This window comes from Varroa destructor, unplaced genomic scaffold (genome assembly GCF_002443255.2).
Source record: "Varroa destructor unplaced genomic scaffold, Vdes_3.0 BEIS01000003.1, whole genome shotgun sequence".
Lineage (NCBI taxonomy): Eukaryota > Metazoa > Arthropoda > Arachnida > Mesostigmata > Varroidae > Varroa > Varroa destructor.
In genome coordinates, this window is record NW_019211456.1 from 58,360,352 (window position 1) to 58,381,455 (window position 21,104).

At 38.9% G+C, this 21,104-nt stretch overlaps 1 long non-coding RNA gene across 2 annotated transcripts; it reads right to left on the reverse strand.

The window, feature by feature from the left end:
• Positions 1 to 11,228: 11,228 nt before the first annotated feature.
• On the reverse strand, positions 11,229 to 17,859 carry LOC111247314 (uncharacterized). Of its 2 annotated transcripts, none has more exons than XR_015323874.1 (5): positions 17,394 to 17,859; positions 15,752 to 15,810; positions 14,885 to 15,149; positions 14,293 to 14,376; positions 11,229 to 11,939 (listed from the first exon to the last, which is right to left on the reverse strand). It is a non-coding gene; the product is annotated as an uncharacterized LOC111247314 (long non-coding RNA). The 2 variants fall into 2 exon arrangements; XR_002672079.2 differs by having other exon boundaries at positions 14,877 to 15,149.
• Between the last annotated feature and the right edge of the window lie 3,245 nt (positions 17,860 to 21,104).

A 21,104-nucleotide genomic window follows, 5' to 3' on the forward strand; every position in this document is an offset into this window, starting at 1 on the left:
CTGTGTACGTCTAGAGACAACCCGATAACGTAGAAATGAGTAAACCGTCACGTGCTGTGGTAGACTACGCGGGTGATTTTACCTTTAGAACTGACAGATAATTCCTTATTTCTTTACGCAGAAAAAAAAATGCTTCGCAACGCCCACCGGTTCAGGTAGATAAGGCTGGTCTGAGAGCAATTTGACTTAGGTCCTCTTGAATTGGCAATAGTCAATTCCTTACCGCTTAAAAAACTAAAATGTTATTCCATAAATATGCTGTATTGCCAACGAACAGACATGCGTTTCTATAGAAGTATTTGCTTCTAACGCGTATTTAGTACCCTCTGGATCTGTCACAGTAGAGGGTTCTTACCAAGAAAATTATTGCTTACAGCTGCTTTATAGCTTTCCTAAGAAGAGTTAATTTTATTTTCGCTTACAAGATGTGCATGTGCTTACAACTCAATGTTTGTGCTGTAAAGCAAAAAAAAAAACTTTGGAAATTGCTTTAACACTTTACGGCTGTAAACCCTAGCAGCGACTGTGAACTATTATGTGTTTTAGATGGCAAGTAGAGCAGATGAACTCTGTTCTATTGCGAACGAGTCTGATACATTGGGGTGTTAAAAATATTGACCGCTTTCAAGTAAAAATTAAAGGAAATATTTTTTCTATGGTTACATTAGAACAGCCCTATAGAGACTGAAGCGGGTGATAGACAGTCCTCTAGTGCAAATTCCGCGCTATGCGGCGAGTGCCCTATAGCGCCTATTCCAATTTCTGTCAGGCCTTGCCAGTTAGCCAAGGATGCATGTGGTTTGACATTTTCGTGATGGAAGACAAGGCTTATTATTTTCAATTGTCCTTAATGGGTTGTTGGCAGTAGAGATTGAAATCAAATGTTTTGTCAGGCGGCAGTAACCCATCATGTACGATTTCTTTGAAATAACACAAAAGACATTGTGTCACCTTCTTTGATGTCGGGCTGGTCTTTGCCACAAATATTGGAATTGATTTTTGATTTTTTTTTTCGTATTTGCCCATTCTTATCGTGTGTGATTCACTTTTCATCACCCGTGATCAATCACTTTAGAAATGCCCCGATGCCTAGTTCCTTGCCCATATCATGACCACTTATGTATCGCCCTTGTTCAATCTTCGCAATGATTTCATTAACTTCTTCCATAATTGGTCCGCCGCTACAAGGAGTGTTTTTTACACCGATATTTGGGTGTATCCACCTTAGATATATCGCATCGTAACCATGAAAAGCAGAACTTTCTGTAAATTTGGGCAGCTATTGTGTCTATATTATAATAAAATCGTAAGGTATGGTAATTTTCTTCATAAATTTGGCTCATCCTCAAGGCGCTCTATCTTTAGTCTGAATACAGGAATTCTAACAGTTTTAGTGCACCTGTTGTTGCTAGATCCCACCTTCCCAATGATACCAATGCTAACCCGACGTCACTTAAATATGACTCTAAAACCCTCTAGCTAGAAAAATGGCCAGTACTTTTTCAAAAATCCAATATATACATGTGCACCATAAAATATGCCTATTGATACAATAAAACTGAACAGTGTGCATATTCCACTTGTGGGTTTCCCAAATCGTCGATCCTTCCTTGCTGTGTGATTAATCGTCTCTTCTTTCCGAATTGCCATTACATAGAATGCCGTCCAGTTGTGCGTTCTAATTAGACGTTGGTCTTCCCTAGCTCTGTTATTTTCTGTCCAGTTATAAAAACAATCCTTTCCAAGAACGATGAAACTCATCCATTCATTTTAATAAAAATTACTTTAGGCTTTAAAAATTAGCCTTGCTTTACAACACTTACCCTTGAGCATCAAGTATCTGTAGAGTTTTTGTTGTTATGAAAAATGATGCCGTTAGGATTTGTGTTCTATCGAGTCATATGTTTTTTTAATAAATACAAGTCCGTTAACTATTCCCTTTATCAGATCTAAAGCCCACTTTTTTAAAATCCACCACAGTTCAGTTCCTTTTAATTTGTCCCTTCATTTTAATAGGTAGTCAATGCTGGATAGCGCACCACATTACTTTGCCAAAATCTGGGTCAACTGATACTAATAGAACATACGACCAAGCACAGCCCCACTTTACATGTTTGAGCTGGAATTTGATTGTTATTTCCCGTTTCGTAAATATTGCTGCTTTGTGGCTGGCAGTATGCGCTGCCTTACACTTGCCTGGTTGCCAAAATATCTCTCGAGTATTGTTAGGCCTATATAAAACGAGAATTGCCGGCTGGTTTGCTGATGGCCTCTTCAACCCAATGTAGGCTCCATAGCCCGCGGCAGTGTGAACTCGTGGCCTCGGCAAAGGACCAACTTAGATATTTTTGGACGATTTTAATATTTGCTTATGGCCTTTTGGTTGAAATTTTCTAGTCAGCTTTCACCTTACTTGCGGGTTATAACGAACCCTTACGAGGAAGACCATAAAATATCTAGAAACAACAGACTCCAGGTTATGCTTTCTTACAGCTGCCCCATGCTCCGGTTGATACCTTTTCAAGCGAACTTGCACTCCGAAAACTGCGTAGATCTACGATAACTCCAGCCATGAGTAAAGCTGGTCTTATAGTTGTGGCCTACCTGACGGCAAGTCCTAGTAAAGGACGTCAAACTTTGAGGCTGGTGAATCACTAGCGGTGGATCGAACGAGATTAAAGTGGACACCAGTTACTACTAGAAAATGTTACAATGAGCTGTAGCCTAAATTTGGTTGTTTTTTAACGCTAAACGACAACATAGATTATTAACAATTATTAGTTGTGAATATGTTAGCCTTAATAGCAGAGTCAACATTTTAATTATCGCTCACTATTTTCATGATAGACTTTGAAATTAAGTAACTCTTGAGCCGGGAAAGATAGAACGATTTTTTCTGCGCTAGAGTTATTCTCCCTAATTTTTTTACACACTTGCCCCGGTAGCTTTTGAATAGACATATCATTCATATCATTCGTATTCTCACGTGCATTCCTTTCATCCATGGTTTCTCGAAATAAATGGATAGTGGAGTATGCTTGCACCCCAGTTGTCCTTTTTAGGGCATGGAAAATCCTGCAGTGACGCGGACCTTGATCAGAAGAAGCGGCGGGTTGAAACCAACGCTAAATGTTCCTTCTCTCAATGCAGGAAGTAACTGAGGCATGGCAATCATGTCTGACGTTCTTATCGAGCAACCAGACTGCCGTGCGATCTGTCAATGAGTCTCTTGAGGAATATAAAATAGCCGACTGCAGTCATTGTTTTGTTTTCAACGAGCATTTCGTAGGAACAGATGCCGTTACAAATACTACCATCATGATCATCGAGTCTACTTGGCGATGCCGTCGAAGTCGATTTTTCCCAGGAAGACGCCATTCTTTCGTTTGGTTCCTGGCGTACTAGCTGTCATATTATCCATGACGACCGTATACCTCAGGCGGGTTTATCGTTAATTAAAGTTTCGCATTTTCAACTGGCTTGGACCTAATTTACTGCTTTTTTTTTTTGCGGAACTATTTTCCACTCGGTTTTTAGTATCTTAACTGTAATTCTGTAACATGTTATATGTGATACGCCAATCTTGCATTTCCTTCTTGTCTAATGTCTTCAACAATCTCTAACGAATTCCCACTGCGCTGTGGCCTTCGGCAGGCAAAAACATATTACCCTGGCGCGAATTTCCAAGACTAAATGTTGTTGTTTCTTTGAACTGATCTCCCAAGGAGTGAGCTCAACCGATTTTTATTTACAAGTTTTCTAGAAGACTGGAGCGCTCACCAGATAAATTTTATCCCCTAATGGTAAACAATTATTTCGATTTAAAACATGTGTGTGCATACTATGGTATCATTAGACAACTGAGCTAGATTAGAATAGATGCCGAATTAAGTGTTGCACGGTTGATTAAATGTTTTTTTTTTTTAACTGTATTTCTGTTTATATAGCATAGCACATACTTTGATTGCTCATTTCTTTACATTATATATCCATAAATATCAGACCGTGCTGTGGTCTAACTGAATCGCGTTAAGAAATCGACTGCCCGATACTACTACACGCAATGAATTTCATAGATACAAATAATAGTGAACATGTTTTGATATTCTTCCTAAGCGGTTCTAGCCTAAGGATCAGCTCTAAGGATTGAGCAGTTTGAAATCTCTTCACATCTTTAGGTTGAATGACGGAACGGATCCTGGGAGCATTACATCTACATAAAATAGATATTTGGATCAGCTCAATAGCTAATTAGATTCTACATAAAGTGAAGCAGACTATCCCGAAAATTCATTTAGATTAGCAGGTGTGCTTCGCGCACAAAGGCGCGAACGGGGTGCGGATAGGCAAACGCTCAGCGCTATGCAGATTCCGTCGCGTTTAAACGAACGATGGCCTTTTACCTAGTACCTGTATGAGGGTCGACGTTACAGGACTTATGAATGTCAACTAGTGAATCCACAATATATGCCTGCGTATAGGCCTGCTAGGTTTCTGTATTATCAATGGAATAAGTTTCGATTATCCCGTAATGTTCCTAAGAGTATGACAGATCCTTATAATAGATTCGTGCACTGCAACCACGTATATGGTGTATATCATTATAGTGACTGTGGATGCAGTTGGCACGTTACTACCAAGCAACACATAAGCAAACGAAGAGTTTAAGAAAGAGAGTTCCAGATACCTAATCAAAGAATACAAATCGGTCATTCAATGTATATTTCTATGGCACGCGCTTTAGTTTATCTGTAGGAGGCAATCACATTTACATTTTGCATATCTACAAATGGGCCATAGTGCATATTCACTAGGATATCTAAAAGAAGACAATCTATCGTAAATGAATAGGAATCATTGCATTGGGTTCTATATATACTTTTGACAAGCACGTAATCCTCTAAGGGGTAATCAGCTATAAAAGGGTGAAAGGAACATGCAAAATGGAAATTTTCCCAGTAGCGTTATCGGGCAAAAATACATTATTCTATACGAAATTTATCTAAGAATAACGTGATCGAAATAACAAAGTTAAATAGTAATAACAATAAAGTTAATATATCTGATTCAAGATGAAATGGAAACTTCGTGTTTATGTTCAGTTACCTACTTCGCGGGTTTCGGAAAAGAAAATCGGCTATCTCTTTGTGGATGATACAGAAGCTAGAAGAGATGCCTTGTATCGTTAGCTGAGTTCTGCTGTTTAAAGGCAAGCACATTGGGTCAGCAAACCGTCAAATATCTTACTGAGTGTCTCGTTAGCGTCAGCGGTCTGCTTTGAAGGGCTATGCTTCTAGCTATTGAAAAGAGATCTCGAAAAGCCAAGAGGCACGTATCTATTAAGCGGAGCGGCATAGTCCGCATGGATATGATTGAAGCGCGTGTTTACTGCTAGACAAAGGCGTAGTGGAGTCTGTCTTGTGGACTTAATCATGTAAGACTGGAACTTGATTGACGTCGGTCTTGTCGCCTAATTTTAGGAATAAATGAGCCAACAGGTCATTCGTTTCCTGAATATCCAGATGTACTCGGTTCAAAGCTTTCATCTATAGTGGAACCACATCGAATGCTGCCATCTAGAGGAAAGCGTTTTTGACAGCTGGAAAATGGGGCCTTATGGTCCTCTGAAGATACCGAACGTTAGGTTACATCTTAAAATTACTTACCTGTTTTTGCTGCTTTTTGAATAGTTCTGAGTGTTTTAGTTTGCGATATATAATGCTAGATCTTGTCTAAAACGCCTGGGAGTGCTTGAGTCAGCTGTATCAGAAACGCAAAAAGGAAGTCTAGGTTTAGTGATATCGGGTACAATTTTTTCTTCGGCCAACATGCTTCTATCTCGTGATGCGTATAGATACACAATATCACCGAAACTTAAAGCTATAGTTCTTACAATGTAGGTATCGAACCTGCATTTTAACTTGTTTTGTCTGAGCTTGCGTGTATCGATTACATGTCTTTGTCTTTTTTCAAAAATAGCAAGAGTAAAATAGTGTTCTACGTACACTGAATAAGCCTACAACGCACGTATTTATGGAAAGCCTTATAGTAATAAATTAAACTCAGGGGCGCTTTCTTGATCTTTAGTAACTGGTTAATATGCGGCTAGCGTATATTATCGAAGGTCCTGAACCGATCGCCATCCTTTAGAAAGTGTCAGCAGCGTGCATGTTCTCGTGCATTGCGATCATAATTTGCAATCGAAATCCCTAATGTGTTAAGCGCGAGTCTGACTTCACAATTGAACTTCGTGGCACGCAATTGACAAGTTAAACTTGCGGTCTTCTCATCAGGAGTCGAAATACTGTTTCGAGCATACGAGATATATGGAAATACTCGCAGTGACGACAGCTTTAATATCCTTCTTTCTTGTCCTGGTTTATGACCCCGAAATAATAGACCTATAAGCTAAGTAGTACTTGAAGGCCATAGTCCGAGATTCCTCTGAAGTTCCTAGACACATTCATTTTGCTCATTAATTGTAAAGCCGCAAACTATCTCATCATAAGGTGCACTGATGATGATACCTGATTGCGTCGTAAAGCTTGTAAAGTCATTGCATAGCCGTTGGCAGAAAATGTTGTCTACTTTTCTAAAGTCACACATCTTAGGTAATATAAGTCGCGTTTAAAATTGTTCGAAGATCTAAATGTTGCCTCGGCTCATAAAACAAAAAAGTTATGCTGCTTCTGATAAAAAAAAAAACTGGAAGGAACGATCCAAAAACGGTTGTGTCGTTTTAGTTCTGGATATTTTAATATAAAGGGCGTTTGTTGCGGTTGTCGATCCATTACAAAAAAGGTTGATGAGATTATTGCAGAAGTTAGCAGGAACAATATGTGAAAGGGCATGCTATTTCCAACGGATGAAACATCAACCGCTAAACAACTTCTTTATCTATCTGAAGAAAGCCGACCGGAAAAAATGTCATCTTGGTACTTCATAAATCAAGTGTCGTTCCAATTAAGTGTTTAATAAAGTTTAGTGCGTGTTAAACTATGAACATTGGCCTGTAACTTTCTCGCTATGTATACTATGGTATGTATATATTTGGTCTACAGGTTGTGCGCCAAGAATAATTATGAGTTCGGAAGAAAAAAATTAGACACCGGGAACCTTTAAGACTTGCCAGGATGAAGCTAGTGGTCAAAGCTGATGAAGCTCGAGCCGATATCGAAACATAGCCTTGTTTCTGGTTGTTAAAGAGGACACTGTGACAGAATACGTCTAAACGTGTCGTGACGTTAATATTGCTTATCTGCTAAAAAGGTTTTTGAAGGGACCTTTTTTTTACCTCGTGCGGTAGTTTCTTTCTGTTTCTGATAGGTGTTAGTGTTCAGGTAAGTTCTAGGATAATCTGTGTTCGTCGTCAGCGTTTATTACATTTATTTTCACAAAAAATAGGCGCATAAAGAAGTATCGTGTACCATGTAATTAGATATAACTAATTAAGAAGGAAAACCAGTGTGCCGCACCTATGGATTCCTTCGACGTAACTTTTACGCCTAGTTACGATTGACAATTTTTGTTTCGAAGCTTATTTACTATAAAAATTATCGGTCTTAAAGTAAAAATAATGATTTGTATAACCCATTTTATACAAGTAGGAAATGGCTCAAGGATATTGCCCCTTAAACGACGATTTTCAAGGCAGATTAGTTCGGTAATATCCCAATAAACACCTCTAACGTAGTTGTCGTAAAAATAGTTTTTGCACATCTTTAAGCATCGATTTATGTTCGAGGAAACATTATTACAGTTTGGATAAAACAACGACCTTATGTAAACGAATAAAAGCGTCCCTAGTTTTTTTCTACATAACATCTAAAGCGTATGCCTGTAAGTGTTACTAGCTAGAGTAAATGTTAATCGGATTTTAGTGGATACGACAGGGAACATAGTACTTTCAGTTTTTATAGTAGACATTACATTTTTCAACATCGAACATTTTTGGAAATTCCACTCTCAGCACGCCAGCGTACCATGCCATTGATTACACTTCGAAGACTGTAACGTGGCCGATAAATCCTCAAATGATCTGCACATTTCAAAATGAAGTTTCACGAAGGTGGGATATATGTGTCTATAAGTACAAAAACCGCATAAGGCCACACAACATCGTTGAGGGACACCAGAGGCCAGTATATAAACATTTCTAACCACAAAACAACTTTGCAATTAGGTAGGTTGAAGGGCATCGTAAAGCGGATTGGCGTATAGCCAGCTCAGTGACCCGTAAAAAAGACCCACCTAAACTTTATTCAAGGCATTTCTTTAAATTCAGATAAGTGTAATGGTATTGGCTGTGGCTGCCAGTTTAAGCATCTAACATAACTAAGTTCGCTAGGGGATCAATGATTAGATATTGAAAACGAATCGAAACTGCTTTGTTGCTTCTGGAACCCCTTAGTTGTATTCGTGGGTCCAGTTTCGGGGACGCGGAACGATTCCGAAACTTGAAACTGTAGTATATAGTTTCACTAACTAGATCGTTTGCGTATTAGTAACAGATGTGTCAGTATAAAAATCATGATTCGGTTGGGCGTTCTTATAGGTAAAGCTTACGGCAGAAACATTTCAGCAAATACAGGTTAAGTTATAACGACATCTCGGCTTACCTCAAGCTGTATGTGATGATATTAGAGTCGAAAAGAGTACGACAACTTCTTCATTAAAGGCTGCTTTGGAAAAAGTGCTGTTAGTCGCTTACGCTAAATTTTGTCACTTCTAAAGATGTTCGAAGTATCACGGCTAGATCTAATATGTTTGTAAGGCTTGTGAGTTAACGCTCTAACACATTAATGAGCATGACTTGAATAAATCGAATATCTTTTTATATATATATATATATATATATATAACACGAACGTTTCTGAGTCTTCATTTTGATTAAAGTAGCAGGAGATGTTCAAATCATTGGAACTATGCCCTACCCTAACATAATTTCTATCTTCCAGAGGACGGCTATCTAACATTTAAAACGATGCAAAGAAGGAACTTAATATTATTTACATAAATCTTCCGTTGTTACAAATTTTTTACATATACAATTTTATTTACATATACAATATCATGCATCAATAATGTGGAATTCCTTGGTTTTCTTTACGGTGGCTTTTTTTTGGGTTTCATCTCTAAAATGGCGGTACGGATTTTCTCAGCCTTGTCCATCGTCGTGGATTGTCATAAACGAAATATCCCCGAGCTAGCCATGAAAGGAGTTCACATCCCGAGAAACCCACTGTCTGATGCGGCATGTGGGCTAGGGCATTATTGGCTCTTTTTTTTTCCCAAAAGTCAATAAACCCTGTCCAGTACCAGAAAGTAAATTCAAGCTTTTTTGTACTCGTTGAGAAAAGGATTTGCAAAAACAAAATAGCTCACCCTTCTACGTAACTTATAAGTAAATCACCTCAAACATTACTTCGGTATACGTATATTCTGCGGGCGGGATAAAGACATTGAATGGCCTTCCATATCATGTGATTGAGTGGAGTCCACTTGACTTTCTTCTATGACAATGTTAAAAAAGAAAAGTGCACTAGAGCAGTTGACCGACGCTTGCCAGACTCAAAGAAAAGGTCCTTACCGCCATTTTAAATATAGGGCCAAACGCATGCGAAGAAGTGACTAAAAAATGGTGAAACAAATCAGTGCCATGAAGAAAGTCAAAGAAGCCCACCTAATATTATATTTAAGTAAAACCTTGAATGTATAAGACTTTGTAATAAATAAAAATTTGTGTGAATATATATGATTGTTTTTGTTTATCATTAGCGAGGCAGCCGGGTGAACGTTGTGCTATAAGTATGTAGAAACTATTTTTATATTAGATAATAAAATAATTCGAAGAGCTGCAGTTGTACCTATTTTAACTATTCCATGTTAGTAATATACCAAAGCTACGACATTATAGAATATTATTTAAAAAAATATTAATACATCAACCATCACAAACGTGTTGCACAATTAAATCCGCTCCCTATTGCAATAATTTGCACACCTTCTCCTGCATCAACAGATTGAAGTGGGGACTCTTCAAATTATCGTTAGATAGCTCCTCTTATATATATATTAGTCTTTCGTTTCTTAATTTAGATATTTAAACAAAAACACCTTGCATAACAATTCGGGTACATTCTTATACAATGTTATAAAAATATTCTATAAAGCATGAATCATCGACAAAGCTAAAACCAACATATAAATCGTCCAGCACGGTAATGCGGCAACATGGCCTAAACGATTTTAAAAAAAAAAAAGATTACATGTATTATAGCCCTCCCCAAGGGCATAAGCCCAAGGGCTTTTTTTCCATATTACCCTAATTAGGATAAGCTGTACTCGATTCGTTTAACTAACTGGCCTAGGCCTAGACAATATTGATATATTTACAAAAAAAACTTTTCACGCTGTATTCATCTTTACCTCTCGTCATGACCTTATCCCTTTGATAACTTTAAAGGCCAGACTTTACTCCAACTCTAACGACCGAAAAGCAAGGTAGGCTCGATTAGACCCTAAACCGTTGACTGCTAACTACAGGTTTTAATGTGCCCTCCTCTAAACGACGCGTCTACGATTGCTGCTAGTAACTGAGTGTAACAAGACAAACTACGTGGTCTTTCGGGCTTTATCCATCATTTGTTAAAACAATAATGGTACCGATAGCGAACATATGCCCAGCCAAGAGAGAAAGGCTTAGTATCGTGAAATAAAATCCTGAGCTGTTAATATTTTGATTTTGTTAGCGTTGGAGTTCTGCATCTGCCACAGCTTAAAGCGATTTGAATAGGGCAATATGTTTCTTCTATTTATCTTTGTCTTAAAGCGAACCAGGGAATAAATATTGCCAGAAATTGATACTGATTAAATGTTAAAAACCATCCAGTAAGTGAGCGCTTAGTCAAATAGGTCCTTGATATTCCAATTTCCGGAATCAATGTAATCTTGCAGGACAAGGAAATGAATAATTTTTATGTACACACAATGTCTCACGTACATTCACTTTAATATTAAATATATTCGGTTTTGTGCATATATAACTGGGAAACCGTAGATAAGGGATAGCATTCATTAAAGTGGCCCAAAGACGTTAGCGTTCACCGTACGCGTTTGTCCTTAAGAGAGCATAGGAATATATAGGAATATATATATATATATATATATATATATATATATATATAGTATATGCGCTTCAGCAGGCACTCGTCAGTCGCCCCTTTTGATCGATGTTATATTATACTGGTAATTATTAATCAAGAATAATTTACAATACTACCAAAAATAGTGACTTGATGGCGAGACGATGGGGTTTATTTCGAGTGGGCACGCCATTAACATACCTTTAAGCCAGCTAGATGTTGAGCTTCAATCCTTTCGATAATGCACATTTCTTGCCTTCTCGATCGACAAAAACTTACATGCCATTGACCCTCCTAGGTCATATTTTACGGACTAAGCCTCTTCTTGAGGAAAAGGGAACATTCAGTGCTTCCTGTTTTTTTTTTTATCTACGATGGTCCCCTTGTTGTTGTTAACCTATTATACTGCCGAGTGGGACCGATCGAACAGTGGATGGGAAATCAACTATACTGCATTTGGAATAAACTTGTTTATCTGTGGCGCTTTCATTTGTTTAGGGGATCAGTGAGACTCTAGCTGTCTGTCGAGCGTCCTAGGGTCGAAACTTATATTCAGTACATTTATATTCAAAACGATGTAACTGGATTTAATGATTATTCTATGATAAACACCTGTACATTGAAAACCTTTTTACTAGGTGCAGATGATCACCACTTATCAAGCGAATACTAGTCCTAATCAAGAAATCTCAACATAATTATACAGGCAAAAATTATAATTATATCATTTAGGCAGGTTTTTAGGTGATCATGTCACGCCTGGCTGGAGGCACCGAACCGAAGCGTTGGTTGTGCCTGAAAGAAAAACGGGAACGTGAACAGCAGACATATAATTGGTTATTAATTTTGTGTAATATATGAGAAAATTATAATTTATAACCCCTTCAGGCATACTACAAATGTTAGTTTGCTAACCGCTGATAAGTTTTCTTTTGGGCTGATAGTCATGTAAAGCTTGAACTGGCAATTTTTCTTTACTGTGTGTCGGCACTGAGTTGATTGGCTACTGAATTATTGACAATCGAAGTGCCCGTCTTTAGATTCATGATCTCCGCAAGTTGTTGGCAATACTCTAATGATCTCTTTATTCGATGTAACCCGTTCGTCGTCCGTTTGTTGGATCGTGCATTGATACTAGCAAGTGCTTCATACTTTTGTTGTGCTTAAAAGGCTTAAACGCCACACCACGATCTGTCACCAATATGATCGATGCACCGATTCTCAAAAACAGCTTTTATGCAAATGGTAACGCTTGCGTCGTCAATGTTGATCTGACGGCCTTTGTCCCAACAGATTTCAAGAATCCGTCCATCTACGATAACGTGCTTCGCAAGATTTACTTTAGGTATCGGTCTGGTGTTATCGCCGTATTATCTCTGAAACGTGTTTGGGTCGTCGACTTCTTCGAAGTCTCTCTTCACTGTTATTCCTCCCTGACAGCCAACGCAGAGATGCGCTCACGAACGTCTGCACATATGATTTTATTTTAACGGGCCAGTAACGTTCACGGATAATGGCCATCGCGTTAGCCTTAGCATAATGTCCTTCCTGTTCGTGGCCCGTCACCAACACAAACTTTCTCATTGGTCTTCAGACGCCACTAATTTTAACTTTCTCGGTTCACTGCTCTTCCCATCCCTGCTTCTTTCTTCCTAAAAAACAACATAAATCCCTTATAACAAAAACTCTATGTTCCTTTTGGAGTTCTATTAACTTTATCTTTCGTGAGTGCCTTCAGCCACTATACGATGAGATGGCCGTTTGCTAGAATTGCCGCTTGACCATCGAGTGGTAAAAGTGTGACGCGCTTCACAGGTCCATTGTTTTTGTTGGATTTGCTGACTTCCGCGTGCAGACTCAACTCTACCGTGCTACGGCTCAATGCGTTTGCGTGTTGCATCGCCGTTTCTGACCTGTGCCCAATTCTAAATTGAAATTTAGCAATGGGATAGATCGCCCGATGCTTGGATCGGGACTTACACCCTGTATAATAGGTTACCAACGTCGGTCTGACCAGTAATACCATAAACGTTGCACTGTCCATACGGCGCACAACTGCTTCAGTTTGGTTACCAATACAGACAACTTTTAACTTACCATGTGTATCAATCGCCATTACTGTCGACTAGTTGTATCAGCAGTGCTTTTTCTATGAGGCCACTTGCATTAGTACCGCCGACCTGCCTCTCTCACGTTAGGTGGATCAATAGGGCCTACCTAAACAATTCGGGCGTTTTTTCGTTTTATACAGACCACTCGAATTTCGCCGACTTCTTCAATAGCGAATCTAGTGGGAATGCCATCTTCCCAAATCCCTTGATGAGCCGTCGGAAGAGTCCAATTGGTTTCAGGAATTTCTTTACCTCTGTTATTCTTTTTGGCCTTGGGCATTGGCTAATTGCTTTCACTCTGCCTGTACCAGGCCTGATCCGATGCTTCAACATTCTGAACTATAAAAGTCAACAGCTCTTGACGAACGCCCAATTGTCATGGCATACCGTTGCTTTCAGTTCATTCAATGCCTCTAGTATAAGCTGTTTAATGTTCACTAGCTGTTTTCTATACGTATTATCTGGCGCGAGGAGAGCGCCCATAAATTCGAACACAATATTATCACCTAGCTTTAGCCGGTCACCATCTATTGAAATTGATCCATTATACAAACCCGTCAATAATACTGTGACTACAAGGCCTATTAAATTAAATGTCTTTTTTTAAATGTTTTCTTCCGCAGTGGTAGCCCTATGCGACATCAAATATTGACAACGGCACCGTGAAGTTCATTCGCACCGTCTACGCCTTTCACTTGCGATCGTCGATGCTTATTCTGTAGATTTTTTATTATAAGAGTGGAAACTGCATCCACCGATCTTTTGCATTTCTGTCATTTCGTTCATAACGTATCTCCCCCAGGTAACGTTATTAGGTCCAGCTTCGATGCTCCGCCTGAGCTAATTCAAATATTGAATTAATAAATATTTCTAGCCTAATAGCGCGTCTAATTGTTGCTTAATTTCGTTTTATCGCAGTTCAATTAATTTGTCCCAATCTGAGCGGGGCCATCATTTCCACGTTCTGATTATGCTTGTTCGACCCTTTTTGTGCGTCCTACACGGTGTGATGATGCCATCATTGCTGTGTATCTCACCTCATGTAGTTATCTCCGTGTGCGAAACTTGTCCAGATTTGAAGCCGTGCGAAGACACTTTGTCCTGCGCTGGAAGCCAGTCGTCTGAAGTGACACGTAACGATTCAGGTACCACACGTAAATAAAAAAAAAAAAAAAAAAAACATTTTTTTCACTTACAGCAGTTTCGCTGATTGCAGTTTGTCCGTAACGGTGGGTCACCATTGGTAAAACAAGTTGGACAGCGTTTATAGCATAACTGCAGTGTGGTCCTCCTATACCATTACGAAATCACAGTATTCACCCGCACACACAGCTCGCAACGTAACTCTAAGTATTATTCGCGGCTCATTAGCGTTACCAACCCTTCGCGATAAAGCGATTTTTTCCGTAGAAGCACTGGATGTCTACACTTAACCGAGTCCGGCAATACGATCACAATCAGACTCTCATAAGTTGACCCACCCGTCATTGTAGTTATTTCACATTAGCCTGCTGGTTTGTACCGCCCAATAATTTTGCCAAGATGCCCTTATTTTGTAAGTTGTAGCTCGAGTCGCACGTCCCTATTTGTCCGCTCTGCTAGCATTCTCACGTCTACTTACGAGTCTACCTGTTGGCCATTTTTTCCCGCTGATTTTAGTTGTCCGAGTGTCTGCTTGTTCACTCACACACGAATCATTTAATGGTTATGCTGCAATGTACACTCGGGTACAGTCTCTAGCAATTTGTCCTTGAGCCTCGCAAGGGTAGTCCTATTTCTACCTTCGGTTGCTTGAACCCTGGATCTGTGTTCTGCGCTTTAGCTGTGTTATTGCTGAACTAGGGTCTGCAGAAGCACATTGCTGTCGTTCTAACGTTTGGCATGGTACCGTTAACTTTGGGGGGTGATCGTGGCGGTACAAGGCATTCAACCCAATGAAGATGACAAAAAAAAAAAGTGCAAGATTAGTATATAGCGGCTTTTTCTTTTTCGGACACATCTGTCATTTGTCTTCGCTACGTAATGAGCGAATCGAGACCATACTGTAACTAATAATGGAAAACATCGATAAAGGGCGCGCTAAGAAAAAATATGACCATATGCGCAGTTATACAAACGAAGCTCCCCGGTGGAGCAAACATATGCTATGATAAACGCGGGAAATGTAGACTATGGCAATAATAATAGTACTGTAAGGATATTTGTTTATAATTAAGCAGCATGTTATTTGTAATAAAATAATCTCCTATAATAATGTAACCTATTTAATTCAACCGACATTTTCATGGCAAGCGATATTTTCCATTTCAAGCAACAAAATCAGAATCGTATAATTTTACGTTTGAGCCTAACTCGAAAGTGAAATATTCGAGCTTTGTGAAGTGTCCCAAACTTTTCTGAAAGATCTGTTGTTCTATGCTTGGTATTTCCATTCCTACCGAAGATAAGGAAATCAACGTTTTAGCTTTCATCAGCAAAAACGCGGTGAATACTCACACCGATTTCGAGATCAATCTTCGAGAGTCGAGGTGAAACGTCCGCACTTAAACCGTCATCTACCCGGCGATAAACAATCATTATGTCATTATAAAGCGCTGCATAGATTAGTTAAACCGTTGTCAACAATTTTTAATGATTTTAGGTTTTTTGGAAGGGACCGACCGGTCCTTAGTCACTAAAGAAGTTGGGGTTATTAGTAGCAATAAGCATATATATATATATATAGTAGGTAGATCGTTAAGTTGTAACTGCACTTGGCCACAGTCAAGAAATTCTGATAGGAGTATACAGTTAATAAAGGAAACAAAACAACTGAAACTATAAGTAGCTTAAATAATGAACGTGCAAAGTAGCTGATTGGGTTAATTAGACCTTGGAAAGAGAAAATTAAACCGCATTAGTTCTGCGCCGTTGAAGATATTTACAATCAGCTTTTACCAGGTTTTGTGAAATAGCAGGGAACTTTAAGGGTCGTCTTGCCGTCGCTATGACTAGACATGTTGGGCGTTAAAAAAGGTCCAAAGGTCCAGTCACTGAGCAACCCTCTATGGTTGTATCCAAATTATTGAAATTAATACGATCAGTTAATGGAATTATTATGTTTAAACAACGCGAAACACATAACACTGTTCACACATAATAGATTTTATTGGGCCAATATATCTTGGTACCAAGTCGCTTCAGTCTTCAAAACAAGCCTTTAAAATAATTCAACTAAAAATCAGTTTAATTAAAAAAGGACAAGCAACATTTTGATAATTTAGTTATCCAGCCAAGCCATATGGTGCTACGGAACGTATCAATAAGAGCTGATACTACGAAGAAAAGCAGAAAAAACCTCTAGTGGATTACGCAAATCAACAGTGCCATTGTAAATTCAATGCTTGTGAAGAACACGTTGAAGACTAGTAACGCTGCGGCAGCTAAAAATCGCTAAAAGCTTTCTGCAAGGACGCGGCGTAGGTAATTTTGGTATGATCTCCTTTGTAGCACAGAGTTAAAAATGCCTATGTACGAACGTTGCAAAATCATCTCAACGCACAGCAGCGATAGAATTAATTCGCAAAAACTAATAGCACTTAAACATTTTACGGGTAGTCTTTAGGGTGTAGTTAATTATTCAACGGCCCAATGCTAGTAAACGGTTTCCTCCCAAATTACCTCCTTCCATTGAATTTACATGGATATTAAACGATTTCCTAAAAACCGGCTGCATATGGCCTTAAACAATAACCTGTAACTATGGCTTAAAGCAAGTAGCAGTTAAACCTTGACACGCGTGTAGGAAAAATTTCAACACTGAGTTATCTACTTCTATCCATTATATGGGACGTTACACTGGAGCGTTAAAGTAACTCATAATACCGAACATTTTCCATACATATCCAATGTAGCGAGTCTGTAATTACCATAGCAGCTCTAAATTTATGCTGAAATGGAAAGCTTGTGAGAATACAAAAGTATCCCAGGTTAGTGGCTTTTTGTGTTCAAAGCTCAGTATAGGATTTCAAGAGAAGATGCAAGCTTTAGCTTTAGTATTTGTATAAAGCGATAATGCATGCTACAGAACTAGCGTTCAGAAGTCCTCCGTGGCTACTACAAGTTTATATGGGTAACAATTTCCCTCAGGAGTACTTACATCGTTTTTCAGAACTTTCCACCGTTTTCTAGCGCGCAGATCGCCTACAGTGTTTGAACATTGTTGTCTATTCGCTTGTCGCCATTTTATACAAATGTTGCCATGTTCATAGATGCTTTATCGTACAAGAAAACAGATCTCAAAGATATCCAAGATAGTCTCTTAGTACTATGTTCTTCTTCGCTGCTCAGAGTTCTCACATGGCCACTTACTAATTCAGGCACGAACGGATCCAACGGATGTGTATTACACCAACTCAGCAGACGCATTATGTTTTGTCACGATCTAGAGTTCAAATCTAGTGCACCTAGTAGTAAATGAGAAGACTTAGCACTCTGCGGAAGAAAAAACACCGGAATTAAGCTCTGTCGCTAGACTACCGCTACAGCACTAGAAAATTTGAAAAATTCCCGCAAACACTGTCAAATTCGCTTTCTAAAGAGCCGAGTTTGAAAATTTAGATAGAGAAAAAAATCACGCACAATCTTGTAAAAATAACGATAACAAACCTTAATTTTTTAAAATAATTTTATATTTTTATTATCGTACAAAATTTTTTACGTTACGATCATCTTACTACTACTATAATAATATATGTTGTGAGACTGACAGGTCCAGTGACAACGTAAACACAAACATCTTTTCGGCAATTGACAATTAAACAAGCTTGTCAGCGTGTTAAACGACGCTGCAAATATCGCCTCGTCTCTCTAGCACCCGGTAATCCAATATACGTGAATGTTATAAAGAAGGCAGGCTGCTTACTAAAGAAGTAATCCTTACGCACTCCTATTCGCTACCGGTATCCGTGCTTAAAGCACAAACACACACACACAGAGAGAGAGAGAGAGAGAGAGGGGGGGAGAGGGAGAGGGAGAGGAAAACCTAAGCAGCGTAATTTTAAAGATTCGGAAATGAAATATGCATCGTCAACGACAAGCGCCAAAATCGGGTAACAAAGGCTATACGAGAGAGATTGACGTTGCAGTGAAATGCCCTGATTAAGGATTGGAAAAAAAGGCAACGGAAGCGCGGCTGTCAAGGAAGATCTAGATATAGTACAATGAAGATAATATGGCTTGATCCTTGACGTTTAGTTAAGACTGATTAATTGAAGCGCTAATCTATTGATTCAATAGAAGTACCATCTCTTAAAACAATAGATTAGCGCTTGGAGCCTTTTAAAGTGTATGTGACGCATATGTTTCATCGTCGGCTAACGATGCTGCCTAGTGTAAAAATTACAAATTTAACAAACCTAGTCCCCTGACATCCTGAAATTCGGAACTGTAGTTGCATTACTCTGATGTGTTGTCTGCTCCCTGTTATTTGTACAGTTTCATCGTCTCGCGCGCTCTTTCGCGATGCCTTTCCTCAGCTCTATCAACGACTTGTCCACGCATACCGAAACAGGGCTGTTTCGTCCATCCTAGCAATTTAAAAGCGAAATGGCTGACGGTGCGATGGTGTTTTTTTTTCGTTTCCTATAGACTCAAAACTGCAATTGTCAATCGTATATTGTAATCGCAGAATAACCAGGTAGAATCGCAAAAAGCGTATCTAAATTGCACCGCTCTATAAGTCTATTTTATGGCTCCAGGAAGCACTATCATCGCGGCGAAAAAACTCACCTGACCTACCCCAGTTAACCTCGTAACGCTTCCGGGTATGGTTAACAGTTTTAGCTGCTTCCTGAAGTGCTTGATAATATGCTGTACTTTGCTGCTGTAATGCTTGAAGAAAACCTGGTTTCAATAAACAATAGTGTCATATAGTACGATCCTTTTTGACAAACAAAATTCATTTGAAGGGATTACTTAAGCCCCGTACTATTCTAAACCCATATAATCGAACTCATTTAGAAGATGTTAGGTGCTTAGTGAACGTTTGCTGATCATTATAGTCTAGTTTGAGGCACCCAGTTTTCAACTTTCAACAGTTTTCAACCACTATCAGAGTGTTTAATACAACCGGATTGCTTCCTTAGCTTCATAAAATGTACAATCTGGCCTCATCTCCCCAATCTGGACAGAAGACGGCGTGCAGCACAACTCAATCACCCTTTAAAGCCACGCAAGTCAATAATAGTAATTCGTACGGAATTTATCTATTTGCGTTTCTCTAAAGGGCGTAGATCGTCTGAAACAAACTTATTCAAATTGGCCAGATCAAACAGCTGTGCACAATTATATTTAGAGACCTAGAAAACAATTTTGTTTTTTTTTTTGCTTTTTGTTTTGATGCAATTTTCATATTGACACATATCTATTGGCACGAAGATCGTTTCTTAATCTCGTAATGGTACTCTTGACAACTTGGCATAGTTGCTTAGAGATTTACACATTCAACAAGGATCTGTTATGTCACTTAGAACTTCCTCTGTGTGTATTAAGTGTCAAGCCAAAATCTAAGCTATTGTCCATTTTCTACCAAATGTCTACTTCATGCAGAAAACCAATTAAATGGTTGCGCATTGCCTGAAGTATGCAACGAGATTTTTTGCACCAACTGCGACAAACCCTTGCGTAGAAGTTTTCTTTGCGACAGCTGCGAGATAAACTTTCACTATCCGTATACTAATCAGTCCAGATGAAAAGCGGAGCGTACATAAAAAGCGCAATTGTCAAATAAAACAATATGGGAACCACAAATATAGTAACGTTTTCAGATTAAGTCGGGGCACAATTTTGCCTGTAGTACGTTCAACGAGTAACCTTATCGCACGAGCAAAAATTGAATTGAGTAACGTAACGTAACGTGGCCTCATACTGTGCGACCCTAACCCGAGTATAGCGTAACATTCTCTATGAAGCTATTGAGTAGGAAAAATGTTTCATTAACAGCTAAAAATCAAAAAACGAGTACACAATTAATACAGGCGTCTAGCTAAGCATCAATCGATAAAAGAATCGGTTGCGAGCATCGTCCGTCTGCTCTTCGGCCCACTTGTATAGCTATTTTCAAGTAGAAAGAACTGCCATATTTATGGTACAGTTATTTTCAAATAGTTTTGTTCCTATTTAGTGAAGTAATCCATATAGAGGTCGTTCTTTTGGGGAAAATGTTATGTTCACCTGCCTGTAGCAGTTTCGTGGCCCGTTCACTATGTTCTCGTACTTGTACCCTTCGCTATTGCTCGGATCGGGCCTATTGCTCAGTAATGCTCTTGGCTGTTTTTTTTTAGATGTTTTTGCTTCGAACAGTAAGATTAGGTTTAACTGGACCCCGCAATGAATAGGTGAATACATTTCTTTCTTGGTTTTAAATGCATTCTTAGAATTTAATTCGTTGAAACAGTATCCTACAGAGTGACTCCATTTCAGCCCAATTAAGAGCATTGCCTGATTCATTACCGATGATACCTGCAGCCCACACAATACGGCCTCACCGCCACAACGGGGCAACGCTTTTTTTGAAAGAGTTCAGCTTCACAAGCACTCACTATCGAATATCTTTTGGTTACTTAAAACGGTGTTTCTTTAGCAGCCACTTCCTGGAAAAGAAATCCTGAAGCAGTTAATTGTACACTGTCCCGAGTTGACAAGAAAAATGATAGGGAAGAGCAGTGGTGATTTTTTTAGGCGTCATTTGAAAGCATTAGTTCGTGTTGACACATACGATCTAGGAACGAATGGACTATATACCACATTTAGACGCTCCCAAAGCGAAACTTATATAAACTATTGTTCAATAGTTTTATGGTATTAACAT